General features: G+C 40.9%; 2 pseudogenes; both read right to left on the reverse strand.

Annotated features, from left to right (window-relative positions):
* Positions 1-698: 698 nt before the first annotated feature.
* On the reverse strand, positions 699-5,873 carry LOC101589732 (annotated as a pseudogene).
* Positions 5,874-7,999: 2,126 nt separating this feature from the next.
* Positions 8,000-12,186, reverse strand: part of LOC101590131 — a 37,081-nt pseudogene continuing 32,894 nt past the window's right edge.

Raw genomic sequence — 12,186 nt, forward strand, 5'->3', positions numbered from 1 at the left:
AGTCTGATAGTGCCATTTTTGTATTTTGTAAAATAACACTCTGAGTAGAAACTTACACTGAAACCTCACATAATGTATTGATGAATTTTAGTTCAGTTTTTCTAAGACAAACTAAACAGAATGAAGTGATTTCAGCTGCAACATTAAAACCCTACAATTCAACATTAGTATAAAGAAAAGTAAGGAACTCTGAGGATAGAGAAAAACTTAAAGTATGTTTAAATATCAAGAACTATGTACTTTTCTTTTTGTTTTGGTGGAACCAGGGATTAAACTCAGGCCCTTGTGCTTGCCAGGGAAGCACTTATTCCACTGAGCCATTTCCCCAACCCCCAAAACTGTGTACTTTGGATATTTCATTTGATGTATGTATGTATGTATGTATGTATGTATGTATGTATGTATTTATCTTGAGGACCTGACTGAGGTGTCCAGGTTCTTCTCAAACTGGTAGAATCCTCCTGCCTCAGTCTCCTGAAACACAGTGCCTACAGGTCTACACCACCACATCCAGCTCCTGACTCGATATTCAAAATGGAGGGGAGAGAAACACAGCTGGTCCTGGAAATATGGTCTTTCCTATGAAGCAGGCCGTGTCCGGTCAGGTCATCCAGCGTACACTGAGAGAGGCTGGCTGCAAGGCTTATGTCTGGAGTCTTTGTTCATCAGCCAAATCCAACAACTTCGTTCAATGAGGCTCAATGGTTCCCAAAATATATCCTCAATTTTGTAAGTGACCATCTGGAAATTTCCAGGTCCAAAGAGTTCAGGTCAGACTTGAGTTTGGTAACAATCAGCCCCCTCACCATCTGGTCGAAGGAAGTGCAGCACAAAGGCCCTTTTTGTCTGGACTGCAGTCTAATCTTGACATGGGCTGGGTGGACACGGTGACGCCCTGCAGAAGGCTCATGAGCTTGCCATGCCCATCTCTACGCCCTCAGGGTCTTTCTTCCATCTCTGCATAGGGTGCTCAGACTTCAACAGGTGAAGGCTGCCGGCATCCTCAGCTGTCAGGAGGAGCTCTCTGTTCTGTGGCAGGCATCAGACTTGCCACATCATGGATTTATGAGGCTTTTCTGAAACAGAGGCAAAACCTTTGTTGGGAATGTTGTGTTCTCTTGTCAAAAAAGATGAGACTTCCCTTCCAAAGACGGAGCTACTAACTTATCCATACTTAACGTCTTTTCTGTCAAACTCCAAGCTACATACCCCATTTTTTATATTTGTTTCCCACCGCAGTGCCATATTTCTGAGATCAGACAGTTTGATATCCCCATTGTCACAACCAGCACAAACAACACGTTCTTCTCGATTATAAGCATTGCCAAATGCCACAGCCCAACAGTCTGTCTTGCTTTCTCCTTTTACAGGCTCCATATTGGCCACAGGATCATCTTTTTGCCTGGGGTCCCACACTTTCACAATTCCATCTCGACTGTTAGTCACAGTTTCTGGCGCTCCTTCCCTGATTCCTAGTCCTCTGATACCACCTTTAGTATTTCCAATTTCCTTATGGGCCTTGCCAGACTATATTGGGACCTCTGGAGCTTCCAAATTCCATATAGGAAGGTTTCCACCAAAGTCTCCAATAACTAAATATATCTGCTGTAAAGATGTGGCACTGAATGTTCCTCATTTAACGAGTTTGGCCTTTTCAATCTCCCAAAGCAGCTTCACCTCCCTGTGCTGGATCTTGTACAGCTGAATTACACCTGTTCCCCATGCAAAGTTGCCCATGATCACAAACTTGGCCCTGCGGGACTCCCCTTTACAGTCAGACCCGGTGTAGGTGAGGCCCTTCTGGATATGGGCAATGATCTGAGGCTTCTCAAAAGCCGACTTGGTCTAGCCAACTTCACTTCCAGCAAATGCCACACACCGTACCCAGAGAAACCACTAACCTAGAAACCAGACTCCAATAAGACATTCATTTTCAAGTTGTTTTATTTTGTGACCGATGTTATTTGTATTATTTTATGAATCATACTAAATCATTAAATTGCTTTTTTTTTTTCCTCCAAATGCCTTCAGGGCAGGTTTGGCTGGCTTGAGTTGTGGGGATTGAACCACAGCAACCTGAGCCTGCCTGCTTTGTTGAAGCAGCCACTTAAAGAACTGAGCTATGGGGCAGGCCCCCCATTAAATTGCTTTTGTTAGTATAAACATTTAAACAACATAAATTCTTCCAATTCACAAACATGGAATGTATTTCTAGTTTTGGTCCCGTTTAATTTTAACAGTGTTTTGCAATTTTTATTTCAGAGATCCTTTGCTAGATTTCTTCCTGGATATTCATGTATTTTTGCAACCTATTTTGAATGATAGTGCTTTTTTAATTTCTTTTCTAGCAAATGTTTTATTCATTATCTAAAGCTGCTACTGATTTTTGTATGGTGCTACTTTCTGAATTAATTTATCATTTCAAATAAGCTTTGGGTGAAGTCTTTAGACTTTTTAAATATGAAATTATGTCATTCACAAACAAAGATTTCTTGACTTCTTTCTTTTCTATTTAAGATATATATTCCATATATATATCAGGCTAGCATTAGGACTTTCTAGTACTATGTTGACTATTTGCCTTGTTTAAAATCCTAGAGGAAACAGTTTCTGTTTTTCCTCAGTCAACATGAGGTTGATCTAACTTGCTGTTTATAACCTTTATTCCCTTAAGCTTCATTTTTGATACCTAATTTTGAGAGCTTTTGCCAGAAAGAGGAGTGAATTTTATTAAATATTTTCATGAATTTATTGGAATGATTTAAAATCTCTGTTCTTCATTCTGTTGATGTGCTATATTCCACATATTAGTTTCCATATGTTGAAATGTCTTTGCATCCCTGAGTGAAGTCCCAACTAATCTTGATGTTTTATTCTTTTGATGACTTTTTGTGGTGTTCTCTTGTTTTGATAGCAGAGTTATGCTGTCTCACAAAAATGAATTGCAGAATTTCTTCTTATTCAGTTTTTTTGAAATAGTTTGAGAATATTTGGCAGAAGTTCTTTCAGAATTTGGTAAAATTCAGCACTGAAGCCATCTGGGCTTGAGTTTTTCTCTGTTTGAATTCTTTTAAATTCTTCTAATTCAGTTTTTGGAAGATATGCCCATTAATGAAATTGGGATGTTGAAATACATTCTGTTTCTACCTTTAGATGTAATGATGTTACTGTTCTTTTTTAACTTTGTGAGTTTAACCCTTTTAAGGGCAAGATCATTTTTACAGTTTAGAAATTACTCCTATCATTATATAAATTTGTTTAATACTTTGTTCCTTTTCTTTCTTTTTTTTTTTTCTTTTCATCTTTGAGGTTTTCCAGACTTTGGCATAAATAAGTCCTGTTTCTTTTTTCCTTTTGTTTGTACTCTATTAGAAAATTTTATGCTTTTGTATATTTAAATGACACACACACTTTTACTTCTGAATTCTACGGAGCATTTTTTTAAATGTATTTGGTTGTTGCAGAGTCTCACTACCCAGCTTGGACTCCTAGCAATCCTCTTGCTTTCTGCCTCTGCAAAGCTGGGATTTCAGGGGTACGCCACCACTCTTGGACCCTGTGGCCGGCTCATGCACCCAGGGGAGGGCTGGCGTGGCAAGGGGAGCCAGGGATAGAATGCTAGTGCCTGTGCTTGCCTAAGCAGGCTCTTAGTCCATTGCGTTACCTTGCCGGCCCTCTCTATGACTCACTTTGAAATGTGTATCTGGCGATGTGTATTACTTTTTTCTTATCTTCCAGTCTTTATTATTCCTTCATTTTTATTGGAAATTATATAATATCATTAGGTAAAATATTCTTGGCAGGTTTTTATTCTTTTTGGACACTGAATATGTTACTCAATTTTTTTTTTTTCTTCAGAACCAGGGATTGAACTCAGGCCCTTGCGCTTGCCAGGGAAGCACTTATTCCACTGAACCATCTCCCCAGCCCCAATTCTTTTCTTTTCTGTAAGGCTTCTGCTGAGAAACCTCATTATTATTCTAATAGGAATGCCTTTACATATGACCCGATGTGTTTTCTTTGCCCTTTTGAGAATTTTCTCTGTATCTTAGACATTTAATAGTTTAAGTATAATACACCTGAAAGTGTATTTTGTGTACTCTTTTTAGGGTTCTATAAATTTTGTTCATATGACTTTTTATAGTTTTGCTAATATATTGAATGTTTTCAGCTTTTATTATTTTAAGTAGAATTTCTGTGATTGGTCTGTCTGCTCTTTTCCTCTGAAACTTCAGTAATGAAAATATTTGTTTACATAATGAAATCTCATTAGTCTCAAACTTTTTACTCATTTTAATTATATTTTAATATATAAGTGAGTTTTTCTTAATCTGTTTTAATTCTCACAAATTATTCCTTTGGCTTGACTTAGGCTATTGTGCAGAAGCATAATTTTTTTAAAAAATTCACTTATTGTTCAGATTTAACATTTCTATTTGGACCATTTTTGGTGATTTCTGCCAGGTTTCTCCCTGGAAGCATGAATTTTTAAAATTTGGTTGAAATATCCCTTTATGTTCTCTATATTTCATTGAGTTTCCTTTACAGTGTCATTCTGAGTTGTTTTCATGGAACTCATTAATTTTCTTTTCTTTGGCATCTTTTGCAAGAAAATCATTTTGCTCGTGGGATCTTGTTAATTCTGTCTTTCATTGATATTTGCACAAATTGCATATAAGTGACCCCTACCAATTTTGAGGGTAACTTTGGAAGTGAATGCTCTTCTAGTTCTATGTCTCAGGTTTCCATTTGGATAGTGTCAGCTGTAAATCTGGACAGGAAGAGTAGCGCACCCTCCATGTAGTGTCCTCAGCTGTAGGCAATACATTAATGCTTGGGCATGTCTTACCAACCCACAGCGGCTTGAGGAATTTCTTAACCAGCTGGGATGCAGCTGCCTTAGGTAAATGTTCTACAAACTCGGGTGTTTGTAGGCATGGCATTTGCTAGTGGCTCCAGGCACCACCTGCAACTGTATGTGCCTAGCACTTGCTGGTTTCTATAGGACATGTAGGGTTGAAGACACGCTGGCTATTCTTGGCAGGTGTCATGTGGCTGGTGTGACAGCAGAGTTGAAGCATCTATTAGCTTCCAAGGGAAACATGTATAAAAGACTGCTCAGATGGGTAGAGGACAGACTCAGTTGCGCTTAACATTGTGTCTCTGGTAGCGGAGTCGGGGAACTCATCGACCTCTTAGTGTCACAGGGGGCCTGGCTACTCTAGTGAGCTTGGTAGGGTATGGCCCATCGCCCTCTGCAATGACCATGTGCAATTGCCCATGTCTCACAGTGGCATGGAAACCCAGCCTCACCAGTGTGCCAGAAACGTTGCTTGTCTCTCCCAGAGTGTTGTCTTGATTGCCTTTTCTGGGCCCCAATAGGTTGTGCCAATCCTAACAGGCATCCAGATGCTCATGGGCTTGTGAGTATGTGGGCTGGACTGTTGCCAACTTCTGGAGGCTTCTGTGTGTGAAGTTAGTCGAAGTGGGCTGCCAGGTACTTGCTAGAACCATGGATTGGTAGGCTGGTTTTCTTGGGATCAAGAGCCAGCTGTATCCTAAAATGATCCTGTCCAGTAAGTGCCTGTGTGAACAAAGGCGCAGCATGGGCTGGGAGCTTTCTCTGGGATAATACCACTGCGCTGATTCTCTGGAATCTCCCAACACTGGCCTCAGTGACCGTGATGGCAGCTTGTGCACTAGAGAATAATTCAGTCTTTCACGGATTAGTGCGACTGTCGGGACCTTCTGAATCCTACCTGGAGTCCTTCCTTATTTAGGGTTGCTCTCATTTGGGAAGATGGAAAGTCAGGCACTGTGTGCTTCATGCAGTTCTTTCTGAGGACATCCTGGTTCTCTGAGCTCGGTCCCATCTGTGCTGCACACCGACATTCTAGGTCAGATGCTCCTATGGAGTAGCAGTTAGCTTTTAATTCATTTTGTTCCTTTTCTTGTGGAGGGAATTGCAACAAGCTTCACTAAGTAGTTAAATGGTTAGTACCACTCTTCTGTGTGGCCATTACTCATCCAGTTTGCAGGGAGAGCACACCTAGGACATTTCAATGGTCACTTGCCCTTTGTCACCGGCACTTCCTTGTAGATAACATAGAATTCTCTCTGAAAGATCTAACGCTTCTAAAACACAGCCTGCTGAGAATATCCACAGAGTAGCTGGACTTCCAGATTGAAGATACAAAGTGAGACATTGTTATTAATTATTTTGCATGGGGAACCTAAAGCTTAGAAATAGACAACCCCAAGTTTGTTTTTTTTGGGGTTTTTTTTGGGGGGGAAGGGTCTCACTACTAGATCAGATTTATAGTGATCCTCTTGTTAACAGCCTCCCAAGAGCTGGGATTACAGGCGCGTGCCACCAAGCCCAGTCTCAAGCACAGTCTCAGTGTGCCCCAGGGGCGGGACCAGCACAGCAGGCCTGGGGATTGAACCCCAGGCTGAGCTATTTGGTCAGCCCTGCTTGCTGAGCTATTTGGCTGGCCTGGAGGACCCCAAGTATTACCTAGTATCTGTTCTTGGATAGAGGATATGAGAGATGCTGCTAGTGTTCTTTGTTCAGACGTGAGACAAATGATAACAAAAAATAAAGTTTCTGTGTGGATTAAGGTTCTAATAAATCCCGTGATTTATTGGTTGGGGATTCCTTAGGTACATTTACAGGATCAGAGACAATAGTGTTGGCAATGGTCTTCCGCTCAGAAGAGCCAGAAAATGCAGTTGCTGCTCAAGCCAACAATCTGGAAGTCATAAAACAAGAGAGATCAAGGTCACAGCACTAGGGCTGAGAGGACTGAAGTTCCTCAGCGACTTCAGTGCCTGCCTGGCAAGTGCAAGGTCATGAGTTTGATCCCTGGTTAAAAATAATAATAATAATAAAATACTGCACTAGTCCAAGCCCGAGGCCCTGAAAACTTTCTAGAGATGTGTGGTTCTTAGCCTACAATAAAAAAGTGAACGATCTAGGGATATAGCTGCCTGGCAGAAACACCTGCCCTGGCAAGTGTGAGACTGTGAGTTTTGTTTCTGGTATCCCCCACCCCCACAACAAAAGCTGAAGAAATTAGGGTCTGATAGGTGTTGTTAGTCCTTTTTTTTTTTTTTTGGCAGAACCAGGGATCGAACTCAGGCCCTCGCTCTTGCCAGGGAAGCGCTTACTCCTCTGAGCCATCTCCCCAGCCCTATAGGTGTTGTTGGTAAAAGACACCCATTCCAGCACAATAGAGCTCTTCATTGAGTTTCTCATTCGTTTCTTTTTACTGCATTTACTCTACAAGCCTGTTGGACATTGTCACCCCAGTCAGGTTGGCTCTTCTCCCCTCAGTTTCCTGGCTTACAAGCCTGACACCGCTGACAAGCCCTGAAGACGCATCCAGCTTCGTCAGTCTCCTCAACCTGGCTTCTCAGACTTTATAGTCTGTGTTCACAGCGCTCAGATCTCGTGGCCTATGAGGTTGGGAACATGAATAGGCACTAGATAGTTTTGTATATCAATTAAAATGATATAGGCCGGCCGCCTGGCGCCCCATCTCCGGCTGTGCGGACCCCAAGCCCGTGCCCAGCCCTACCCCGACCCCAAACCCGATTGCGGAAGGGACGCTGCGGGTCTTGGGTTCGAGTCCGGGGCGACCTCCTGAAGGCCTGAGAGCAACCCCTTGTGCCCGCCTGAGCCGGGCCTGCTGGGCCTGCGCGCTCTGGGCCCCGCAGTCTGCGTCCAGTGTGTTGTCTGGGATGCACAGAGACCCTCCTGCCTCGGCCTTGGGCGCGCTCGCCAGTGCTCCCTCCAGGGCCTCCCGGGTGCGCTTGCGGAGCCGCCGTTAAGTTGGATCTATTGCTCTTTTTTTTTTTTTCTTTCTTTCTTTCTTTCTTTCTTTCTTTCTTTCTTTCTTTCTTTCTTTCTTTCTTTCTTTCTTTCTTGCACTTACCAGGAAAGTGCTTATTCTACTGAGCCATCTCCCCGGCCCTCTTTTCTTGAGCACTTAAGGCCCTAAACCCTGAGCATTTCACTGTTTCTGTGGGCTATGGCTCTGCTCACAGCCTGGGGCGCACAGCTGGGATTGGGGCGCCCTGGGAGGGGATCCCGGGCCTTCGGAACAGCCCCGCTGAGATCTTCTTGGAGGCGCGGGGGACCTTTGAACTTGGCCCAGGACGGGGCTTCTGGGTGGTGACCTGCGGCTGCCTGGCAGTTTCCTGAGGGCTCTGAGTTTGCAGTGTGGTTAAAAGAATTCTAAAGAAAAAGTAAATTCCTAACTGTTGTCCTGAACTGTGTTGTGGGGAGGAAGCTAAATTCTTGGCTTTTGACTCGCTTCTGGGACTCTGGAGTGTTTCTCTGTGTGTTGCTCATTTATTTACCTTTTTAGAAGCAGAAAGAATTCAAAACGGACTTAAGACTGACTTAATAATAAGCTGGTTGCGTCTTATCAGTGCCGCAAAAGCATAGATTTTATTTTTATTTTCTAGAGACACAGGTTCACAGTGCAGCTCAGCTCAGCCTTGAGCTCACTTTGCAGCCCTGGCCAGTCTCCAACTTGCCGCGATCCTCCTGCCTCAGCCTCCCCGGTGCTGGGATGACAGGTATGTGGCCCCCAAACCTGGCTTGAAAGTTTTGTTTCTTTTTTTTGATTATTATTACTATTTTTTGCAGGGATGGGGGTCAAACCCAGGGCCTCCGGCGAGCTCTCCTGCTGGGCTGCAACCCCTGCCCTTTATATTATTTGTATGTCAAATAAAATGCTTATAAACAAATACCAACACTTGCGCATATCTGCAGGGCCCTGGGCCATGTTTTGGACAAAGCCTGTCATCTCAGCTGTCTACCAGCTTTTGTTGTTTATTGCTTTGCAGTGAGGACTCCCTTCATCCTGTGTAGTTTTTTTCATAGCCCTGAGGATCGAATCTTTGTATGTTCCAACAGGGCCTTCCTGCGTCCTCGCTGGCCTGGGCCAGACTCAGTGTTGAGAAATTCCTACTTCTTGGCCAAAACCCTTTGACTCTCACAAAAAAAAAAAAAAAAAAAAAATAAGGCTGTCCCCCAAGAGCGTGAGCGATGCGTGTATTGGCCATACCAAGTGACAATTCCCCGTAGTAAGGGCCAAAGCACACGTGCAGCCCATTTAACGCTTGAAGGGGTCGGCGTGGTGCTGCAAGTCCATGTGTACATGTATACTTATTTATCTACTTTAGCATTTTATTTCTTTGAAAAATAAAAATTTTGTGAAAGGAGTTTTTAAAAAATGATATGGTCATCCTCTCAGAAAGGTGAAGCTTGACAAGAGGTTGTCTCACGTAAGACTTTCATTGAGCATAGGAACAGCTGGCTGCAGTGTTAAGGGTGGGTTCACAAGGGCCCCTGTGGAAACAGATAGGTCTCTAAGCTTGTGAATGACAGCGAAGGCAGTAGGGTTAAGCATAGTTAGAGCCCTTTTTTTCCCCTGAATGACTGAAAGAGTATTTGTGCTGTTAACTGAGTTAAGAAAAACGCTGTACATACTGGGCATAATCAGTGAGAGGAATCTGGCCTTTTCATCCGTCAATCCTGAATGTTTCTACCACTCTAAATTTGGCATGCAGATGGGGCCCATCATTATAATTGTTGTTTAACACTTGCTGAATGTTGACAGTGTGCTAAGCCTGGTGTGGAACATTGGGAAGGCTCGCATATCCCTGTGCCCGTTCTTCTCCCACACCCATCTGCTTCTTTTACTTTGTTATTGTCATATTCTTCTGGCACATGTAAGCTGCCCACTGGATTTTATTCCGTCAATAACTACCAAGTTATTAACAGGACAAATAGTAAAAGGCATTCAAGTGTTCAGAAAGTGTGCTCTTGTATCTATCCATAATTCATGGAGGATAAGGTAATTAACATTACCTTAAACTTCGTTCAAATACAGGTTGCGTATGTTTAGTATACGTGAAAATTGTTTTGTCATTTTACAAAGAGTTTTACATCTCTTAGCTTATCTTAATCTTAACAAAACAGAAAATTGTTGTTTTATTTTCAAATCTTATAAGTTTCAAAGGGAAGCAATGAGTGATATAAAAATATCATTGTTTTTCAGAAAAGACACCTACATTTTTCAATTAAAAGAAGAGATCATTATAGACAAATTCAAAACTCAATTTATACCTCCTGCATTGTTTACCTCTCTCTTTAATCTCTTGAAATAACTGTCACCAAAATTAATAAATTTGACACCCTTCTACTTGTCTGAGTTTACATTTTTATTTTAATATATATAACATATAATAAAATATAAATAATATATATTATATATATTTGGAGAGTATAGAATAATACAACTTGGTGTTTTTAAATTTTAATTAAATTATATTCCTTAGTATATTCTTCTTTTGTATTTTATTTTTAGTTTTTATTCACTTTAATGAGAAAGATAACATGGCAATGAAACATTTTTCAAAACAGGTTAGCAGCACAGTTGCAATAATTAATACATTGCATATTGTTGTCTTCATCGTAGTTATTCAGAGGACATGGTGCAGACATGGTATATTTTCTAAACAATATTAGTACAAACCTTTCTTCTCGTTGAACTAAAAGAAAGTAGCTGCATATCTATCCTATCTTGTATGTACATATTTGCACAACAAAACAGACCTTTATTTATATTTCCCTTTTTTGTTTTGTTTTGTCAGAGATTGGTGTTCCACTGCAGTTAGAGAAGCTGCATTTGGAGAAGTCTTTAAGGATCTTTTCATACCTGATGCCAGTCCAAAGATTGTAAGTACTTGAATTCAGCAAAATAACCCAATATAGTCCAATAGTTCATTATAGTGGTGTTATAAGCAGAACTGGCAATTGCCAAAAGTTGCTGAATTTAGCCTTTATAGCTCAGCATATTAATATAAATTTACTTTTTATTCATTTGTATATCGCTTTAAAAAACTGTTTAGAAAGTTATGGTGGTGCATACCTGTGAACCAAGCAAGGCTGAGGCATGAGGATAACTTGAAAGTTAGAGGTCAGCCTGGGCTCCATAGTGAGTTCAAGGCCAGCCTACTCTACATAGCAAGACACTATCTCGAAAACAAAAACAAGGAAACTGTTCAGAGAATATTATGCACGGTGTCTATAATTAAGTTTAATTATTGCCTCCATCTTTAATTTCAAAAAGAAATCATCATTTGTTTATTTATTAACATTTTTTGTAGACATTTTTGTTGATTCCATATTTTTGCTTTTGTAAATGTTTTTCTCAATAGACTTTAATATGTGTATATTTTGAGACACTTTTTTTCTTAATGTATTTTAGTACAGGGTCTACAGGGACTCACTACACAGATTGGACTCATAGTGATCCTCCCTGTGTTCAGCCTCCCAAGCATGGGGATGACAGGCGTGTGCCCCCACACCCAGTTTCAGTTACTGTCTCAGTGCTCCCTGGGGGCGGGTCCAGCACAGCACCCTGGGGATGGAACCCCAGTCCCTGAGTCTACCTAAGTAGGTGCTTTAATCCGCTAAGCTATCTGGCCAGCTCTATTTTATGACACATTTAAAAAGATTTTTCTACCACTTACAATATGAGCTGTTGAGTTTTTATGCCATTCACGCATATGACCATTTTCATGTTTAATCATCATTGTAAAATTATTGTTTAACATAGTCATGTGGTCATGCTCTTTCATTTGTGTATTTTTTCATAGGATGTTGCCTATCTTCACTTATTCCTGTCTCATCCTCCTTTGCATTCTCTTTCTCTACATCACTATTCCTTTGCTTTCCCTCACTGTCTATTTATAAATTTATCTAGCTCATTTTCTAGCAACCACAATATCAGTTAGAATTGCATTTGATTAATAAATTATATTGAAGCCTGGTGTGGTGGTACACACCTGTAATCCCAGCTCATAGAAGACTGAGGCAGGAGGATCTCCGTGAGTTTGAGGGATACACGGGCAATTCAAGGCAGTTTGAGTCATATAGCAAGATCGTGTCTAAAAGGCCACAAAATTTATATGGAGACAAATTAAGATTTTGCTATTAGTACTTCCCATCAAAGAAAGTTAAATTTCTTTCCAGTTATTCAGCTTGCTTTATCTTGTTTTAAATACTTGTATGTGTCTTACAATTTTGTGCTATCTTTAATGTTTTGTATAATTCTTGGATTTTCTAGTTTTGTGTTGCTAACATGGAATTTTAAAAACATTTTTTTT

The sequence above is a fragment of the Octodon degus genome, unplaced genomic scaffold (genome assembly GCF_000260255.1).
Source record: "Octodon degus isolate 3935 unplaced genomic scaffold, OctDeg1.0 scaffold00128, whole genome shotgun sequence".
Lineage (NCBI taxonomy): Eukaryota > Metazoa > Chordata > Mammalia > Rodentia > Octodontidae > Octodon > Octodon degus.